At 39.7% G+C, this 20,638-nt stretch overlaps 1 protein-coding gene and 1 pseudogene across 1 annotated transcript in view; one reads left to right on the top strand and one right to left on the bottom strand.

The window, feature by feature from the left end:
• The window catches only part of GRIN2A (glutamate ionotropic receptor NMDA type subunit 2A), a 365,059-nt gene that overhangs the window by 101,142 nt on the left and 243,279 nt on the right, over nt 1-20,638 (top strand). The gene's annotated exons all lie outside the window — the stretch shown is intronic.
• On the bottom strand, nt 17,890-18,008 carry LOC112479175 (annotated as a pseudogene).

The raw sequence follows: 20,638 nt of genomic DNA, 5'->3' as shown, positions 1-20,638 counted from the left end.
AGGTAGCTGATGGGATGTCACGGAGCAAAACTGTCCACCTTTTTCTGGTTGATCAATAAGATCCTCACTGAAAATGTTTGAGGATCTCTGTTGTGGGGTTTGGGAATCATGCCGGGCCTCAGTCCCCAGAAAGCGAAGATGAAGAGTAGCCGGGGTCGATGCTGCTCTGGTGCATCAAGATGGGCCGAGGAGGGGTAGTGCCCAGGGACAGAGCTCATGCACATTGCTGTGGCTAATGTGTGTGGGGTGTTGGACAAACAGAAAAGGCAGTCCCAGCTTCTCAAGGAATTTCTGTTCTACCAGGAGAAACAAAACACCTCCCAATGAAATCAGTTCAGTTCCACAGATATTGATTGAAAAACCGACCATGAATGTGAAAAGCACTGTGCTTGAGAAGAAACTTGAAAATCATTGCAAAATGATATGTCTATGTGAATCGAATGAAGCCAGATAGAACATCCTTTATGTCTTGCTGTGAGACACAAAACCCCAGAATGCTAGGAATGCTCTAATTAGGAAAGACTTCCAGAAGGAGGTGACTGTGGGGTCGTGTTTACAATGGCTGCCTCCTCAGGGGAGTCTGAGAAGAGGGCTTTTGCTTCATTATCAGCCTGGCTGTAGGCAATGAAAGAAATGAAGGCTACCATATGTCCGGAGGTTTCCAATGTTTTTACCACCTACTGTGGTTCTTTTTATTATTTTGGTCCCTATGGACACCGTGTTTCGAAAAATTGTTTTGGCTAATCAAATCCCCCTGTAACTTTTGTGATCCAGTTCTTCTAATTTGCTTTCAGTTGATTTATTCATTCAACAAATAGTCACTGGACACTAAACCAGTTGGATTAGGTTTGGTGGTTTGTGACAGAAAACTGAAATTAACAATGGTTTAGTGAGACAGTTTTATTCCGCTCTCACATAAAAGAAGCCTGGCAGTGGACCGCTCAATGCCTGTAAGATGGCTACACAATGACAAGGACACACATTTCTTCTGTCTTATAGTTCCTTCCTAGATGGCTTCTATTCTCAAGTTTATCTCCTGGGACAATATGACTGGAGCTCTAGCCATTTGTCTACATTTCAGGAAGGTGGACAGAAAAAAGAGAAAGAAGCAACAGGTGTATATAAGTTATCTTTTAATGAAGTTCTCCAGAAGCTGGCACGTAATACTTACTTTATGTCTCACTGGCCAGAATTTAGTTATAAGGCAAAACCTAGCTGCAAGGGAGCCTGAAAAAATGTAGAAATGTAGGCTTTATTCTGAGTAGCCATAAGTCCAGCTGAGACTTGGGATTTTAATAATAAGGAAGAAGAAGAGAATAGATTTTTGGGGGTGGGAAGCTAGTAGTTGCTCTCATAGGTACCCACTAGGAGCCAAACACCAGACTATGTATAAGAAATGACTGCTGTGATTATAGCCCAGTGATTTTTCAAATCTTGGTGTCAGACTCATCTGGAGGGCTTCTGAAAATAGATTTCCAGATGCCATCCCTGGAATTTCCGATTCATTAGGTTTGGGGATGAAGGTAACTGAGAATTTGCAATTCTAGCAAGTTCTAGATGCTGCTAATGCTGCTGGTCCAGCAACCACACTGATCCAATGATTTAGGTCAGCAGATGGCAACTTGTGGTCCATGAGTCAAATCCAGCTGGCCACCTATTTCTGTAAATAAATTTTTTTGAAACATAGCCACACCCATTAGTTAAGTGTTTTTTAGGGCTGCTTTGTGCTACAGCAGTATAGGGCTTGGGTAGTTGCAACAGAGACCCTGTGGCCTGCAAATCTGAAGTATTTACTATCTTACCTTTTACAGGAAAATTCGCTCACCTCTGCTTTAGGTAAAAGCTTCAGATGTGTGTATATCAATAGAGAAGTCAGTAGGTGTAGGACGTGGATTCCTGTCCCATCCTAGCCACAAAATTTCCACGTGACTTTGCCTTACTTTCCTCACTTCTATAGTGGGGGCATTGAGCAAATGATTTCAAAAGTTCCTTCCAGCATGTCCTTGATTTCAGCAGAGAAGCTGATGGAATGGCCTTACAAAACAATAGACACTGGCTGAATACAGTCCATTTTGCTGCCGAGCTGGAGTTGACTTTGGGTTCTGTTTGTGAAGGTGTCCCCTTCACCACTTTTGGAGGGAATACCTTCCTTTCTCCACGTTTGATTGACAGCTGACATTTGTCGGAGCTGACATTCATTAATTGTTTCTTTTCCCAGCCACTTTCCAACATGTTCTATTCATCACCGTGCCTTTTTGGTTCCTTTGCCACTACTAACCTTCTCTCAGAGTCAGAAAAGAGGCACTTAAGAGTTTACAATGACGTATATAATGTCACACCACTTCTCTCTGCCTCAGAGTTATTTTACTGTGGATTTGAGAGCCTCTTTTGGAAGCAACGAGGGAGAAAAGTCTCTCTGATGGCACTCAGTCAACCAAAGTGAGACACACAGTTGACAGTATTTAAATCAGAGTGAATGAGTGGAAATGAGTATGTAGAGGAATCTATTTATTTGGATTTTTATAAGCATTGTGGGCAGGTTCCTGCAACTCGCAATCGGTTCAGAATTGTGTTTACTGGTAGACAGACCTGGAATCAGTTGCCAAAAGAAAACAGAACTTTATTTCCTCCTAGGTTAGAGCAGTCTGGAGGCGGGTGGTTCAGAGCTGGCATGGTGTCATCGTAAATGTAGGTTCCTTCTGTATTTCTCTTCGGTCCTTAAGCATATGGCTTGTATCACTGAAGTTACTTCATTGTCCAGAGTGGCTGCTGTAGCTCCACAGTGTTTTGTCAGGACAGTGTATGTAATTTTGTTCATTTAATTCCGTGACTCTTCATTAGCTACAGGAGAAAGTCAGAAGTCCTTTCTCCTTTATCAAAGCTCCTCTGTAACATGTTGCATAAACTCCTTTCTAAAATTATTACTCACTTCTGAACTTTAGACATTCTCGGAAAAAATTTTCTCCTATCTTGCTCGTTACCTCCAAAACACATATTCAAACTGTGCATATCCTTCCATCTCCAACACGAGTGCGGGCCGGGGCTGAACCCTGTATGTGCATGGCCCCGAGAGTGAGAACTTCCTTAAATTTTGTCCCTTAAATGCTTGGTTTGCCTCACCCTAACGCCAGCCCTGGCCCAAGCCACTCTTGCCTCTGGAATGCAGTAGCCTCTAAGCGTGTGTTTTTTTTTTTTTTGGCCAATGATCTCTTCCTCTACAGCCCATTCTCTAGTCAACATCCAGAGAAATCTTTTAAAACAATATAATCATATCCTGTTATTCCCCTGCCTGAGGTAGCTGAGTAGCTATCCGTCGCACTGAAAGTACAACCCAGACCCACTCCCACGGCCTGTGAGGTCCAGCATCACGCAGCGGCTGCCCCGTCTTTGCTTTCATCTTGACCTCTCCTACTGCTGTCTTCTTTCCAGCCTTCTCCCTGTTCCTCAGACAGCTGAGCTCCTCCCCTGTCACAGAGCCTTTGTGCTCTGATTTCCCTGTCCCTGCTTTGTGATGGCCCAGGCTCTTGCGTGGCTCATGCCTCGTGGGTTCTCACGCCAAGTGTACTTCCTGTCTCCCTACCAGTTTACCTCTATTGTGTCACCCTGTGGATGCCCATCCCAGCAGTTATCACAATCTATAGCTGTCTTTATTTGCCGGCTTCTGTGTTTCTGCCCACTAGGACGTAAGCTTGCCAGGGCAGAGATGACATCTGTCTTTTTGTCCCAGGGTGTTCCCAGCACTTACTACAATGTCAAACATGTCATAAGGACTCAGGAATATGGGAATGAACGAGTGAATAAATGAATGAATCAGTGCCTAAATACCTAAACACAGAAAGCAAGAGTTCTTAACCTGGGGTCCGTGGGCCCCCAAGTGGTGTGTGGAAAGAATTCAGTGGTCTGTAAACTTGGATGTGGGAAAAGTTATCTATTTTTGTTCGCATCTAACTGAAATTTTTATTCCTTTAATTTCGCAAGGTAGCAACAAACCATATAAATATTAGAAGTTCTCTAATTTTTTTCACCAAGAGAAATCACTTATATTTTCATATCAAATTACCATTGTTACAGATAGCTTAGAATGATTGTTTACTTTCATCAAACCACTTTGCTTATTGTTAGTACACATAGCATAGATCTTTTTATTTTACATAATATTGACTTAAATATATATCATGGATTTATTTTTAAAAAATTATTCTTATGACTGTATTTTGGTATAATTAGATTCCTTTATAATTCAATATATTTAAAGTCATTTAACATATCGTTTTTAACATGTCACATTTAACATGTCATTTAATGCCTTTGTTCTGAGATGGAATCTGAAGGCTTCACCAGCCTGCTAAAGTGGTCCTTAGCACAAAAAAGTCAGATTCCTTGGAATGAATGAATGACTTTTGCACTTTTGTTTATTGAGGACCACCCTAAAAATAGGAACATTCCTACCCACTCCCACCCTCCAATTATTTAAATTCCATTTATTCTTTAGGGTCCAGGCACCTCTTTCTCCAAGAAGCCATTGCAGCCTACAGTGGGCTCCTTGTCCTCTGAGACATGTAGCACCTACTCATTTATTTGGCAAACCCAATAAACCCCTGGTCCTACATTAAACCCCTTTGGGAGGTGATGGTTCACTTCTTGTGAGTTTGTATTGTTTTTCCAAGTCATAGAGGCTTTCCTATGACTAATTATAATTAGTGCTCTGGCCCCCTAATTATAATTAGTGCTCTGGCCCCTGCAATGTTATCATCTTTATAGAACTGAGATATTTTCCTTCATAGAATTTAGCACAACTTATAAATACGTATTTATTTGTATGATTGTTTTATTATTAATAGCTCAGTCATTTATTTAAATTTTATTGTTTTACATTATTATTTTTTTTAATTTATTTTTTATGGTGACATTGGTTAACGAAATCCAATATGTTTCATCTGTACACTTTAACAATAAGGCATGTATATATTTACACTGTGTGTTCACCTCCCATAGTTAAATTTCTTTCTGTCACCACATATTTGACCCCCTTTATACCGTCTACTTTCCCCGCCCCCCACCCGTTACTCTCTGGTAACCTGATTGTTTATTTAATATCTGTATATCCATCAAGGAAGAGATCTGCTCATCACCTAGTGGAGGCCCCAGAACTTTTGTATCTGAAGGACCTTTGTGCCACCAATGTGGTTGCGGGTGGCTGGAGCACTTGCTTTAAAGCTCAGTTTACTTAGCAAGCCTATTGTATTTACTTATATTATACTTGGGGTCTGGTGATATTAGTGGGGATATTAGCATGTGTGGGAGGCAAAACCCGTGACATCTTGCTGTGTCATCGTTACCGTCATTTACCTAGTACACAGAACAAGGCCTGTTACATAGACCCTAAATAAACTATCGATGGATGTATAGAATGAATGGGGAATGGATGGACGATTGATGAATTGGTAGAATGAATGGTGAATGGATAAATGGATAGAATGGTGGGTGGTGGATGGATGAATAAATGGAATGAAGGAAGAAAAAAAGAAAGGAAGGAAGGTGATTAGAGAGTTGAAGGGATGGATGTGTAGGAAAGACGTAGGGTTGAGTGGATAGAGGTTGGAGAGTTGAATGGGTAAATGTGTAAATGAGTGGAGAGATGGATGTTTGGCTGGTTGGATAGGTGTATGGTTAGCTCTATTATATTATAAACTTCATAGTAGAATTTATAGCATATATGTTCTTTTTCTCTTTATTACCTAGTATGGCACTTTGCATTTAGAAGATGCTTATTAAACATTTGTTGTCTTTTTTTTTGTTGCATTCAGAAATGCTTTTCTCGGGAATGGCTACCGACAGCTGTCCTAGGCTGTGAGCATTCAGGGGAAGGGGAGTATGTGTGAATTCACTTGGTGCAATATCCAATCTGGATCTGTGTCTTGCTTGGAATGTGCTTCTGGTGCCTGAAAGAACTCTGAGAAAGAAATTACATGTTGAGTATAATTTCCTCTGTTTAGGAACTAAGAAATATATAGACACCACTATTTTATATCCCAATATATTTAAAATTTTAAATATGATGTCAGATAAATATGCTTTAGGCATGCACAGTTGCTTTCATTAATTCAGATTGGACAAGGGTTAATGATGTTGGTGTTAGTGATTCTAAAGTTTAGCTCTTGGTTTCTGCTGAAGATTTTATTTTATTTGTCTAAGGAAGGGCTTAGTTTAATTTAAAAGCACCTGTTCTAGTGCTGTCTATTTAAGTGATTGAGTTTGTCAGTGCTCTTTTAATAGGAGGTTTGCAGGTTGGTGCCAGATGGATTAACTTCATCAGATGCCAAAGATCTTCTCAGATGCTTTGTCTGCTCAGAGCATCCTTAGCATTGGTTCAGATAGAAGTCTCAGAGAAGTAGTCATATCATTGGGCTTTAAAACTTCTTTTTCTCTTTAAAAAGAAAAGATTTATAAATGCGAGACTATTTCAGACATACAGAGAAGTACAGAGAATAAAATAACAAACACCCATGTACCAACTATTCAGTTTTAACATGTGAACATTTTTGGCACATTTATTTTTGGCACATTTTTGGCACATTTATAAATAAAGACATTGTTGAATCCTGCCACCCTCATTCCATTGCCCTCTCTTCCTCATCAGAGGACACCCCTAACCTGAAGCTAACAGACATGTTTTTCTATATGTGCACACAAACCTAAGGAGTAAACTTTTTATAAACAACATTACATTGTATGTATTCTTCTGCAACTTTTTTTTTTAATTCAATAGTATGTTATTGAGATCCATCTGTGTTTAGCTCTTGTTGATTTAACTGTTTAATAGTATCTATTGTACAAATGTATAAATGTTTTACCCATCTGTAAACTGAATGATGGTCACCTTTTTGTTACTACAATGAACCAATGAGCATCCATGCACATATGTGAGATTTTCTCAAGAACATATACCTGTGAATAGGGTAAGGGCTAGATATCACTCAGCATCACTAGAGGTTGCCAATTTGTTCTGCAAAATGGCCGAGCCAGTTTATGCTCTCACAGAAAAGAATGAAAGACACATCTTTCTCATATTCTTTTCAAATCTCAGTATTATTAGTCTTGTCCATTTTTGCTTATATATCCGATAGGTGTGAAATGAAATCTTCTTATTTTCAGTTCGTATTTATCTTATTACTTGGGAAATTGAGCATATTTTCTGGCCATTTGGGTTCTTTTTTCTGTTGGGATGACTATTTTTTCTTATTGACTTGTGTGTATTTTTTCTATATCATGGATACTAATTTTTGAATGTACGGAAAGTATTGCAGAATTCTTTATCACAGGCTTCAGTTTGTCTTTCAAATTTAAGTATAGAGTCTCATAGTAAAGAAATAAATAAAATTTCAACATATGAGAATTTGTCAAATTTTTTCTAGTGGGTTTTGCTTTTTGCATCTTTTAAAAGAACTCATTTCCTAACTCAATGACAGAAAGATAGATCCTTTACAATTTAAAGTTTTGCCTTTCACATTAGGATATTTATACCATCTGAAATATCTTTTGTATGTGTTTTGAAATAGAGATCTAATTTTATTTACTTTTCATGTGGAGAGCCAATTACTTCAGCACCGTTTGTTAAATATCCTATCATTTCTCACAAATTTGCAGTAACTCCTCAATGATATAATTCTTTTTGAATTCTCTGTTTTGTTGCATTGAACTGCTTGTTTATCCTCATACCTTTTTCCTACTTTTTTTTTTTTTTTTGCATTGATGTAGCTTTATAATAAGATTTGATTTCTGAGAAGGGAAGTCTTTTTGCCTTGTTTGTCTTATTACAATTTTCTTTTTATAGGCCTTTATCCTTAGATACAAATTTTGTACTTGGCTTATCATATTCTCTCAAAAATCCCATTGATTGAATTAAGTTCTATGAGTTTATAGATTAATTTAGAGCAAATCAACCTTGATAGGGAATCTTTTTATTCATGAATATAGTGTAGCCTTTTCACTTATTTGGGATATATTTTAAGATATTTAGTGAAGTTTTAAAACTTCTCCATAATTGTCTCATGTATCTTATTTGACATTCCTGAGTGCTATATATCTATATCTAATCTATATCTATATATTTATATTTATATATTTTATATATTATAATTACATACCTATATATTTATATATATGTCTATATTTATTATATATTATGTTTATATATAGATATAGATATATAGAGAGATAAATATTTTGAATGTGATATATAGCTATAGCTATGGTGAGGAGCACAGGCTGTGTTAGCCAGGTTCAAGTCCCAGCTCTGATCTGGTACATGTGCCTCAACCTCCTCAGTCTTCTTTTTTTTTTTTTAATTAATTTTTGTTGAGATATGATTGACATATAACCGTAAATTTAATGTCTATAATGTGTAGACTCGATACATTTATATATTGCAGTATGATTTACACTGTAACATTAGCTAGCACCTGTATCATGTCACATAACTATCATTTCTTTTCAGTGGCGGGAACAATTAAGATTTAGTCTCTCAGCACTTTGAAATTTACTATACAATATTGTTGTCTGTAATCACTTATTTATTTATTTGCCATAAATTTATACCCTTAAACAGCATCTCCCCATTTTCTCTGCTCCCAGCCCCTGGTAACCACTATTCTTCTCTCTGTTTTTATGAGTTCAGCTTTTTTAGATTCCACATACAAGTGATATCATATGGTATTTGTCTTTCTCTGTGTGACTTATCTCACTTAGCATAATACCCTCTAGGTACATCGATGTTGTTGCAAATGGCAGGATTTCCTTCTCATGGCTGAATAAAATTCCATATATGTGTGTGTGTGTGTGTGTGTGTGTGTGTGTGTGTGTGTGTGTGTCTATATCTATCTCACATCTTTATCCATTCATCTTTTGATGGACACATAGGCTGTTTCTATGTCGTGGCTGTTGTGAATAATATTGCAATGAAATAGGAGTGCATATATCTCTTTTATATCTTGTTTTCATTTCCTTTGGATATATACCTGGAAATGGAGTTGTTGGATCATATGGTAGTTGTTTTTAATTTTTTGAGGATCCTCCATACTGTTTTCCATAGTAGATCCTTAGTCTTCTTAACTGTAATGTGGTGATATCTGCGTCTACTTCACAGGTCTTGAGTGTAAAATAAACATGATAGACTCTTTGAAAATTAGCTTCCTCTTCTCTCCTATTCCAAATGTGGACTAGCTTAAATGATCAGGACAATACATCTATCACTAGGATGATCTTTTTCTTATTTTCCTCCACAGTGAGATTTCATAACCTCTCCAATTTTCTGACAACATTGCTTTCGGCATGTGTGACATTGTCTTCTGGCCTCGGTCCTAGTCTTTTTAGAGACTTATCTTTCAAGTCCATTATGATTCTGCAGTTTTCCTATTGAAATCTTCAGTAGAACCAGATAGCTTGGGATTTCCCAACACAAACAAAAGTAGTTTTTGTTCTTTTTGCATCATGAAATGACTTATTTATTTTTAAAAATTTTCTTTTATTAGTTTCAAATATACAATACATTAGTTAGACGTTTATATAGTTTATACAACGATCCCCTAATTGCTCTTTCTCCTCTCTGGCTCTCTACCTAGCATTCCATATGCCGTGCTCCCCATCCCCGTGACCATCTATCAACTACTAATTTGTACTTCAAAAGAGGATTTTTTTTTTTTTTTTAGCATTTGACAGTGATCTGAGAAATGAAAAGACATCATTATGATGTCCACACTGCTGGAAGTGTAGTCTTTATAAGATCCCTATCTAAATATGTCACCCTTCTGCTTGAACGTCTGAGCTGGCCCCATGGCTGACAGAAGCAGATCAGCCCACAGGTCGGGCAGAACCTGATCAGTCTCTCTCCCCATCTTCTGAGCCATGTGCCTAGTACTGCACTCACCCTAGAATGCTCTGTTTTTTTCCCGTGTCTTCCCACCTTGCTCTGGCTCACGCTGTTCCTCTGTCTAGAACGCCCTTCCTCCTTGACGAATCTTAGGAATCTTGCAAAGTTCAATTCAAATAGTCTATTCTCTGATATCTCCTCTTCCTATTCCCCCAGCCATACACACACCCAAAGCAGAATTAATCTCTTTTAGCATTGTATGCCTAGAGCACTTTAAAAATTACTTTGGTGGGTGAACCTGGAGGCCATTATGGTAAGTGAAATAAGCCCAACAGAGAAAGAAAAATATTGTGTATGGTATCATTTATATATGGAATCAAAAAATAAATGAAGAAAAAAGAACTAGAACCCATAGACTTGACCTATAAATACTTAAAACAGAGAGTAGAATTGTGGTTGCTAGGGGCTAGGAAGTGGGGGAAATGGAGAGATATTAGTCAAATTATATAAACTTTTTGTTTTAAGGTGAATAAGTTCTGAGGATCTAATGTACAGCAAGGTGAATATAGTTAATAAAACTGTATTGTGTACTTGAAATTTGCTAAAAGAATAGGTCTTACTCATTCTCATCAAGAGAGAAAAAAAGAAAAGGTAGCTATATGACATAATAGATGTATTAATTAATTTGACCATAGTAATCATTTGCCAGTGTGTGTATATATATTATCACATTTTATTCTTTAGATATATATAATCTTATTTGTCAGTTATACTTCAGTAAAGCTGGAGAGAAAAAGTGAGTCCCAAGGGCTTAAGGAACATTGACCTTCTGCATGTCCAAACTTACCTTGCTATGCTGAGATCCAGCAAGGAAGTGGGCTTTCTGTAAACAGGGAGGAAGACAGAGAACAAAGGCTGTGAATTCCATGTCCTCAGTCTTGCTGGTGTTTTATGATCATTCCAGGTTTACTATCAAGAACAAAACAGCACAGTGTCGTGAGTTGATATACCTCTGAAAGGTTATAACCCTGCACCCATGGAAATTGCCTTCCCAGTGTTTTGTTGCTAGTCATTTACGACTGTGTCTGCTCCCCTATACTTTGAGATCCATTTGGAGAAGTGTCTTATACCTATTTGTGCATTTTCACTGCTAACTGCAATCATTTGAACTGGGAGGTAGGAATTCCATGCAGAGGAAAAAGCATGCCCCAAAGTGCATAGTGATAAGTGCTGAAATGATTGCAGAGTGAGTGATCGTGGTATAAAAGCACCAAAATTTCAGGAGCTGAGTGTTAGTCTATTTTTTTGTTTGTTTGTTTTTTTTTTTAAATCTGACCCACACACTGAGCTCCGACTGCTCTGACTTTGTGCAGAAGTTCAGAGGAAGAGCTCTGGAGTTAGGCTGATTATGTTTACATCTACATTCCACCATTTAACCACCTGTGAGACCTGGGACGGAATCCAAGTCTTGGTTGCTCATCTGGGTAATGGGTGTATTAGTTTCTTCTTGCTGCTATAACAAAGTGCCCAAAATGTAGTAGCTAAAAGTGACACATATTTATTATCTTATACAAATTATATGTTCTGGAAGACCAGGGTCCAAAATAGGTCTTACTAGGTTAAAATCAAGATGTGGAAGAGCAGGCCTGTGTTCTTCTGGAAACTCTGGGGCAGAATGCGATTTTTTGCCTTCATTTCCCGCATTCATTCTTTGGTTAATGGCTCCTCCTTCTTTCTTCAGAGCTAGCAGCATAACATCTTCAAATCTCTCCCACAAACCCTCCCGCTCCCCGTTTATAAGGACAATTGTGATTACACTGGGCCCAGTTAGATAATTCAGGATAATCTTTCCATATCAAGATCCTTAATAAGTTACAAAGTCTTTTTGGCCATGTAAAGTAACATATTTATAGGTTTCTGCTATTAGGACACGGACATTTTGCGAGGGTGCGGCCATTATTCTGCCTACCAGGTATGATGGTATGGGTATGGTGATGACTGTGGCTTTTCTATTGGGTTATTCCAGGAGATTCATTCATTCGTTCGTTCATTCATTCATTCAGCAAATATTAATTGAATCCTTTCTATGAGCTGGGCATTGCTCACAAAAAAAGCACAAAATTCCTGCCCTCGTTGATCTTTCATTTTAATCAGGGGAAATAGACAAAATAAATGAGTGAATTATATAATACATTGGAAGATGCTACGTGTGATGGAGAAAAATCACAGAGGGAAGGGGAATGGGGAGTCCTGGGCAAGATGCTGCCCATTTAAACAAGTTGGTCATGCCGAGACTGACAAGATGACATTTGAGACGAGTGTAAAATGCTTGGCACAAAGTAAACACTCATAAATGTAAGTTAGAAATAAATTTATATAAATAAGTAGGTAACCCACCCCTTCATTGCCACCCTACCACCCATAATACAAAATCCTGGTCTTTCTTGATGATAATATTCACCAAAATTCATTGGACTTTTGCCAAGAGGCACTTTTAGCTTTGGAAGGGCTATTTCAGTATAGAATGTGACGTACCAGAAAGTTAAAATACTATTATAGATTTTCTTCCCCTTTAACTCTCTTTTGGAATAGCAACAACTGGGAGGCAATTAGCTCAGATCAGGGAAATAAAGTTTCTGATACAAGAATATGGGACAGGCAGGGGCTGTGGCCAGAGAGGTCTCCTCCTGCTCCTTCCTCTGTGTCATCAGGAGGCAGGTCTGTAGAATTTGGTCCTGGAACTTGCATTGAGATTCCAACAGCAATATAGAAATGTTTTAGGAAATAGAAACTCCACAATGTCGAAGTGGAAAGAGAAAGTGGTGAAAGAAATCCTTTATGCATTGAGACGTGTTGAGCTGCTTAGAGCACCAGCCCAGGGGAGGCTAAGTGTGGTGGGCGTGGTTGTCCTGCAGGATGGACTGTTGCTCACCCATTTCACAGCCTGAGGAATACCCATTTCTGCAGGGCTCAGTGTCAGGTATGTCAGCATTTGGGGACATTGATATCTCCAGTCTGTTTCCCAGGACAGAGGAATTATTCCACAGATGCAGAACTACCCAGACACATTTCCTGAGTGTTAATTCAAACTCAGGAATCTAGGCAGTTTGCAAGCGACATGTCCTCACATATGTCTTCACCAGTGAAGGCTGGGATTGTGCTTGGGGCAAGTGGGAGAAGTTTCCTTTTTGCTGTTGACTGTGTTTGGAAATTAGATTCTTAAGCAATTCCCGATGTGCTTGCTGGTTTGAGAAAGTGGGCAGCAATCCCCAGCACCGGAAACTTGACCCAGGCTGCCAAGGAGACTGGGATTCATTATGAAGGAGTTTAAAGGAATAATCTCTTACATGGGGCTTAGCACAATTTTAAGTATTTAACAAATATAAATTAATTTAGTCCTCATAATAACTTTGTGAAGTAAGTATTATTACCTCCACTTTACATAAAGAAAACGGAGTCATAGAGAGGTTAAATAACTCGCCCAAGCTATAAAACTAATAAATGTTGGGAATGGGATTCTAACCAGACAGGTGTAGCTCTAGCTCTTATAATCTTAGTCTCTAAACTAAAAGGAAAGTATCTAAGTTGTGTTTCCTCTAGGAAGAGACCCTGACTAAAGACAGAGTGTACCTGGTTTGTCTAGGGCATGCTGAGGCACTAGCCAGGGAAAGGAGAGGTGGCACCAGGTGGGGAAGTCCTCCAGTAAGGGCTGTGTCACTAAGCCAGATACTGTGGTGGGCCACCGAAAGTTAATCCTGCAGGAAAGCTCGAGGAATCAATGTAAAACATTTGCCTGAGAGTTACTCCTGCCAAGGAATGAGGGAGCTGGCATGGTTATGCTCCCGTACCCTTCGGTCATCAGTTAAGGGCTGTTCCAGGGTAGGATATGCGGCTGGGTCAGAGTGTCTGGGCAGGGTGGAGGCCACCATCTGCAGAGTCGCGCTCCAACAAAAATGCAGATGCTGGCTGTTGGTAGTCAAGCTGGCTTTACCGAAATGGTAAGAAGATCTGACGGGGTTTCGGTGGAGCACCCACCACGCCTCTATCAGGTGTGAGACTCCAGTCTGTGGAATCATGGAACAAAGTGAAAAAGGTTACCTGGGACCGAGGTCCTGTTCCTAAAACCAGGCAACAGTTTTTAAACTAAGAACACAATATTAAACAAAGCCGACTCACACAGTTGTATGCTGCTTAATGACGGGGGTACGTCCTGAGAAATGCATTGTTGGGTGATTTCATCATTGTGCAACCATCACAGAGTGCACTTACACAGACCTACATGGCGTAGCCTACAACACATCCAGGTTATATGGTATACCACCTTTTCGTATGCGGCCCATTGTTGACTGAACTGTCATCATGCAGCACGTGACTGTATTAAGTACTAATTTTATGCGAGACATTTTGTTAGATGTTTCGCATTCATTCTGTTAAGTCTGGAAATGATCCAGAGAGGTAGGCTTTATAACCCATTTTCTGGATGAGGAAAATGAGATCGAGACAGTAACATTCCCGAGCTAGTAGAGTGGAGTCAGCATTTGAATCACCTATGATCTATCTGCTACCAGGTAATGGTTGTGGTAGTTTTAAGGTATACAAATGAATGGATGTTTACACAAGAATTTAAGTTCCTTGAGGTCAAAGAACCAATGTCTTTATCTCTATATCTCCATCATCTATACCAGTGGTTTTCAACGAGGGGCAATTTTGTCCTTCAGGGACAAATGGCTCCTATTTGGCAATTCCTGGTGACATTTTCGGTTGTCAAAACTGGGGGAAGGGGTGCTACCGGCACCTAGTGGATAGAGGCCCGGGACGCTGCTAAATTCTCTACAATGCACAGGACAGCCCCACCACACAGAATTATCCAGCAATACAAAACGTCAACAGTGCAAAGGGTGGGAACCTGATCGACACTGTGCTTATTAGTTCATTATCGGACTTAATACACGTTAGAGGAATGTCTGACTGTTGGGTGGTGAATGTGTAGATGTGTCACTCTTTAGAGGCGGTAGGGACTGAAAATAAGATGATATTCACGAGGAACTTAGAGTTCACCAAGCATTTTCATTCATGCCATCTCATTTGACCATCATAAAATCCCAAAGGAGTGCAGAATTGATGCAGAATTACCGTTGTTAGAGATGAGAAAAATGAAGTGACTTCTAAAGATGACAAAGATGGCAGAGGTGCATGCTGCTTGAACTTAGTTCTGTCTAACTCAGAACCTGGGGCTCTTTAAACTATCCACCGTGGCTTCTGAATGCATTTGAGGTGATGTTTGATCTACTTATGAGTGGAGAGGAAAAATGCGTTTGTTATAGAGAAGATAAGAAGGTGTATCTATTGAGATGCTTTTGGCTGCAAGTAACAAAATCCCAATTCAAATTTGTTTCATCAGTAAGGACACTTATTGTCTCATGTAACTGCAAAGGCTCGAGATATGGTAGCCTTAGTGTCGGTTAAATCAACTGGGGAGCCGTGGCTTTTAAAAAATGACTTTGTCATCTTTCTCATTGGCCGCAGCCTCAGGTTGGTTATGAGATGTGTGATGCAGTTCTGGTTGTCATATCTAGACATTTCAGCAACCAGAAAAAGAAGAGGGACCTTCTATTTCATGTTTTCTTAGGAGTGGGAAAAAAATGTACCTCAGAAGCCCTCAAGATGGCTTCCCTTCATGCCTCATTGGTCAGAACTAGATCACACGCTCACCCCTAAACCAATCACTGGCTAAGGAAATGGGGCTACCATATTAGCTTAGAGCAGTGGATCTCAACTGGGAGCAATTTTGTCTCCCCCTTCCCTAAAGGCAATGTCTGGAGGTATTTTTGGTTGTCACAACTGCATTTGGGGAGATTGCTACTAATATTTAGCACATAGGAGCTATGGAACACTGCCAGATGTCCTACAATGCACAGAATGATCTCGTCCAAAATACCAGTAATTCAGAGGTTGAGAAACCCTGGTATAGGGCAAAAACAATTTAATCCTGAGCTTTGTTTGGGTGAATAGACATCTGAAAAAAAAATGGGGACCCCCATCAGCATGGGAGAAGAGGGCATAGAAGTTGGATGGACTACCAAGACAGTCTGCTACGTTTTTGATGATTGATGTCATAGGAGACACATGCAGCTCTTTTCTACAAAACGTCTCTGAACGCCTCTGTCAGACAGTGCCGTGGCCTGAACGGGCCATTGGTCTGACCCAGTCTGGCATTTCATATCTCCATCAGGCTCGCTGCCAAACCCTGAGGATAGGACGTCATCCCTGGCAGAAGATCAGTCAGGATTAATTGATGGTGAAGCTGTGTCCCACTTTGAACCTCGCTCTTCTGCAGCTTGAGCAGTGCAGACCAGTTTCCAAGAGGCCTGAGATGGAGGCTGCCATGTGAAAAAGTGCGACCTAGCCAGAGACCCCTGATGAACATAAGGGGCAGGAAGAACATTTTTAACGTGCTTCTTTAGGGGAGAAGCAAATAATAATTTCCTGGGAGGGAGTATTTATATTTTTAAATATGCCACTTTGTAGTTTTAAACTCAAAAAAAGATACATTTTCATAGGCAAACCTGATCAGAAATCCTTGAGTCAGATCTGCAACCTTGCAATGCAAGGCATCAAAGAAGGCTTTGGCCAGTCGGCAAGAAGCTGTCACCAACACTCGAAAAAGTTCATGACATCAACTAATTGTCCCCCACAATTTTTTAAAAAGAGTTCTTTTGAACTATTTTCTATGAGTAAATGTTTAATTCAAGACCAGTTTCTTTGAATTGTTCAATAATCCATTGGCCATTGATTGGGGAACAGTAACCTATTTAATGTTTAACTAAGCAGATAACAGTCATCACAATTTATATGCAAATATTTAAATCCTTGTCTTGTGCCCTAAGATTGATATTAGAAAGTAGTGAAAAGAAGCTGTTTATTGCCCTTGGAAATCCATAGCCCAATAGAGGAGACAGTCTCAAATGTTTAATTGCAGTGTACTGGCCTGAGACCTGTGGTAGTTACGGAAACAGAACAGACATTGGATATCATTTAAATGATAAACGTGCTCATCCTTTTCATCAGCATTTATTGAGCATCTGCTGAATATCAGCCATTGATACTTGAAGAATTGGAAACATGGTTTTTTACATACCTGATTCACCAAGAGCTTTTGAAGGGCATATAATCATAAAGCAATAGGATATTTGTTTTAATAAAGATATATACAGAGCACCTTGATAGCCTAGGAGAGTGACTTAGTTTGGGGGCTTGGGGATGGTAATAGGAAAGACTTTATAAGGACTGAGCAAAAGCATGAAGTAGAGCAGGCAAGTAAAACTTAATGCAGCAAAAAGCCATGCAGACATGATTTTATTTTATTTTTTAATTTATTTTTTAATTTTTATTCATTTATTTATTTTTAGGTGAGGCAACCCTTGATTGACCTCACAGATTGCAAGGACCTTGTCAGCTTACAATCCCTTATTTATTTATTTATTTTTTTATGCCTGTAGCACCTGGTCTTCCTAGGTGGCCTCCCATCCAGGTACTTACAGAAACAGAACAGACATTGGATATCATTTAAATGATAAACGTGCTCATCCTTTTCATCAGCATTTATTGAGCATCTGCTGAATATCAGCCATTGATACTTGAAGAATTGGAAACATGGTTTTTTACATACCTGATTCACCAAGAGCTTTTGAAGGGCATATAATCATAAAGCAATAGGATATTTGTTTTAATAAAGATATATACAGAGCACCTTGATAGCCTAGGAGAGTGACTTAGTTTGGGGGCTTGGGGATGGTAATAGGAAAGACTTTATAAGGACTGAGCAAAAGCATGAAGTAGAGCAGGCAAGTAAAACTTAATGCAGCAAAAAGCCATGCAGACATGATTTTATTTTATTTTTTAATTTATTTTTTAATTTTTATTCATTTATTTATTTTTAGGTGAGGCAACCCTTGATTGACCTCACAGATTGCAAGGACCTTGTCAGCTTACAATCCCTTATTTATTTATTTATTTTTTTATGCCTGTAGCACCTGGTCTTCCTAGGTGGCCTCCCATCCAGGTACTAACCAGGCCTGACCCTGCTTAGCTTCTAAGATCAGGCGGGATCGGGCTTGTTCACAGTAGCATGGCCGTAGACAGACATGATTTTAAAAATAATTTTGCAGTCCCTTTCAATTGATCAGACAGTGAGAAAGTGTACATTAAGCACCCACATTGTGCCTAATGCTTTGATACTTAGATACCGGGGCTGAACAAGAGACGCATTTGGCACAGGAATTTGATCCTAAGAAACAGAGCTGGGCTTATAGGGGCAGGTCAGGATGACTGAAACAATTTGAAAACCCTTTAGCACTAAACTGTGTAGTTCTAGCTATCAATATAGTAGGGGTTCAGATCAGGGAACCTTCACTGTGGGCTAGACTGCTTGCAGAAGCATTCCCAGCTGAGATAATTGAAGGATGATGCTGCCTTTGTAAGATATTGAGAAATAATACCTTAGAGAGTCAGCAGTGGAAAATCACACCATGACCTGTCCAGCTTTGAGAGGCTATGTGGCAGAGGACAACGCTGGGCTCAAGATAAGGAGTTGCCCTTTGTCTTGAAGAGCTATCTTAGCATGTCATTTTGCTCATAGCTTGGTGTGTTAGAAAAACTATAGACTTTGAGTTCAACAGGCATGTCCCGAATCCCAGCTGTGCCTCTCAAAAGTGATGTGACCTGGGACAAGTTTTTTAACTTCTTTGAGCTTCAATTTCCTCATCTTTAAAATAGGGTCGTTAATACCTAAATTGTAGGATCCTAGAGAGAGTAGAAATAATCTGTGGAAAGTGTCAAGGATAGTGCCTATCGTAAAGAACAGGTAGCTCATTACGTGTTGATCTTTGAATGAGTCGAGATGTCTTTAGCAGCAAGTAAGAGAATTTTGACTCAAAGTAGTTTCTACAGTGTATAAGTTTATTGTCTCACATGACTAGAAACTCCGATGTAGATCAGGCTTTGGGACTGGTGGATTCAGTAGTTGAGTGTCATCATTAAGAACCCAGCTTCTTTCCTTCTGTCTACCCTGCAATCCTTGTTGTGGGCTTCACTCACAGGCTGGTACCAAAAGGATTTCTAAAATTTGGGACATTATATCCAGACACACACATCTTTTAGCAAAAGAGAGACTTTACCTTCCTGTGACCCCCTTAGGAGTAAATGAGTGAGTGAGCCTTCCTCTCCCTTAGCAGCTTCCTCTCAACGTATCTTCAGCCAGGATTGGAGCAAATTCCTGAATCTTGTGCTGATGGAATGTATGTTAGCTGTTGATGCATAACAGATAATCCCTAACCTTAGCAGTTTGAAACAACCAGCATTTTTATCTCATACATTCTACGGGTCAAGAATTCAGGAGCCAGGTTGTGGTCAGTACATCGGCCAGGGTTGCAGTCATGTAAGACTGGACCAGGGCTGGAGGACTTGCTGCCAGCATGGCTTGCTCACACGGCTCTTGGCTGGAGGCCTCATTTATTCACAACTTTGAGAACCTCTCCATGGGCTACTTGGGTGTCCTCATGTCATGGCAGCTGACTTCTCCCAGAGTGCGTGATCCAAGAGAGAGGGAAGGAAGCCACAGTGCTTTCATCGATCTCATCTCCTAAGTCACAGACTGTGACTTCTGCCAAATTCCATTCATTAGAAGTGAATCACTGAGTGCACAGGCTTTTCCCTTTGAAGGGTTTTGAGGGGAGAATAAAAAATTTTTGTGGACATATTTTAAAACTACTGCAGTATACCAGAAATTTCATGATTATCTTAAGGACAGTTATCTGGTGGTCGGCGGGCAGTGCATGCTGGGGGCCCTACCACAGGGTCTGCCATGCTGTTATTATTGGTCACATAAGTAACTCACACAAAGCTCCTACTATGTGCATCTTATTGTTCTGAGCACTGAGGGGAACATGGGGATGAGTTACACATGGACCCTGGTAATTACGGTAAAGAGGGAGTGTAAGATGTGCTGAGACTATATTACAATATAGAAAGCTAGAGGTGCCCCAGGAGAGGGGCAGTTCAAGTGCCAGAGGGTGAGTGTAGATTACAGATGGGCATAGTTCACTTCCAATGAGCACATTCATGGAGAGACTTCCCGAGGAGGTGGGGTTGGAACTGGGCTTCATGGAAGGCGTTAGATTTACGCAGTCAGATATGGGACTTGGGGAAGAGCACGATCATTCCAAAGGTGACGGCCAGCATTTGTCGAGCACCTAATATGTACCGCAATATTTTTATAACACTTCTGGGAGACAGGCAGTATAATCCCCATTTTACAGACAAAGAAACAAGCTCAGAGATCGTAAGTGACCTCCAGAAGACCTGTAGCTCGTTAGAGGCCCCACTCAGGGCGCTTGACAAAGGGACACTTGTGTTTCAAAGAACTTGGGGGATGATGTCTTACCTTAAGAAACTCGGCTAGCTTGTTCCACGTCAGGCTTTTATATAATAATTTAGCTTTAGGGAGTAGGTACAGCAGAGTGAGTAATCTCTTTACAAAAGAATTTGTCATTTTAACGAAACTTTACTGAAGATTCTCCCTAATTATCAAGCCCACACCCCACCCAGCACATTGAAAATATGATTCAAAATTTGTGAAGGTTTACTTTGTACACCTCTCCCTCTGGAATTCTTACTCTGCATTGCGCCTTTTGTAGGCTGCTTGTTGGTACAATTAGCTTGTAAAAATTAGCTTGTAAAACCGGGAAGGTCTCATGGAAGAAGTGAGGTCTT

This window comes from Pteropus alecto, unplaced genomic scaffold (genome assembly GCF_000325575.1).
Source record: "Pteropus alecto unplaced genomic scaffold, ASM32557v1 scaffold34, whole genome shotgun sequence".
Classification (NCBI taxonomy): domain Eukaryota; kingdom Metazoa; phylum Chordata; class Mammalia; order Chiroptera; family Pteropodidae; genus Pteropus; species Pteropus alecto.
Note: the sequence above shows the minus strand (reverse complement) of the source record. Positions and strands in the feature narration are given on the sequence as shown.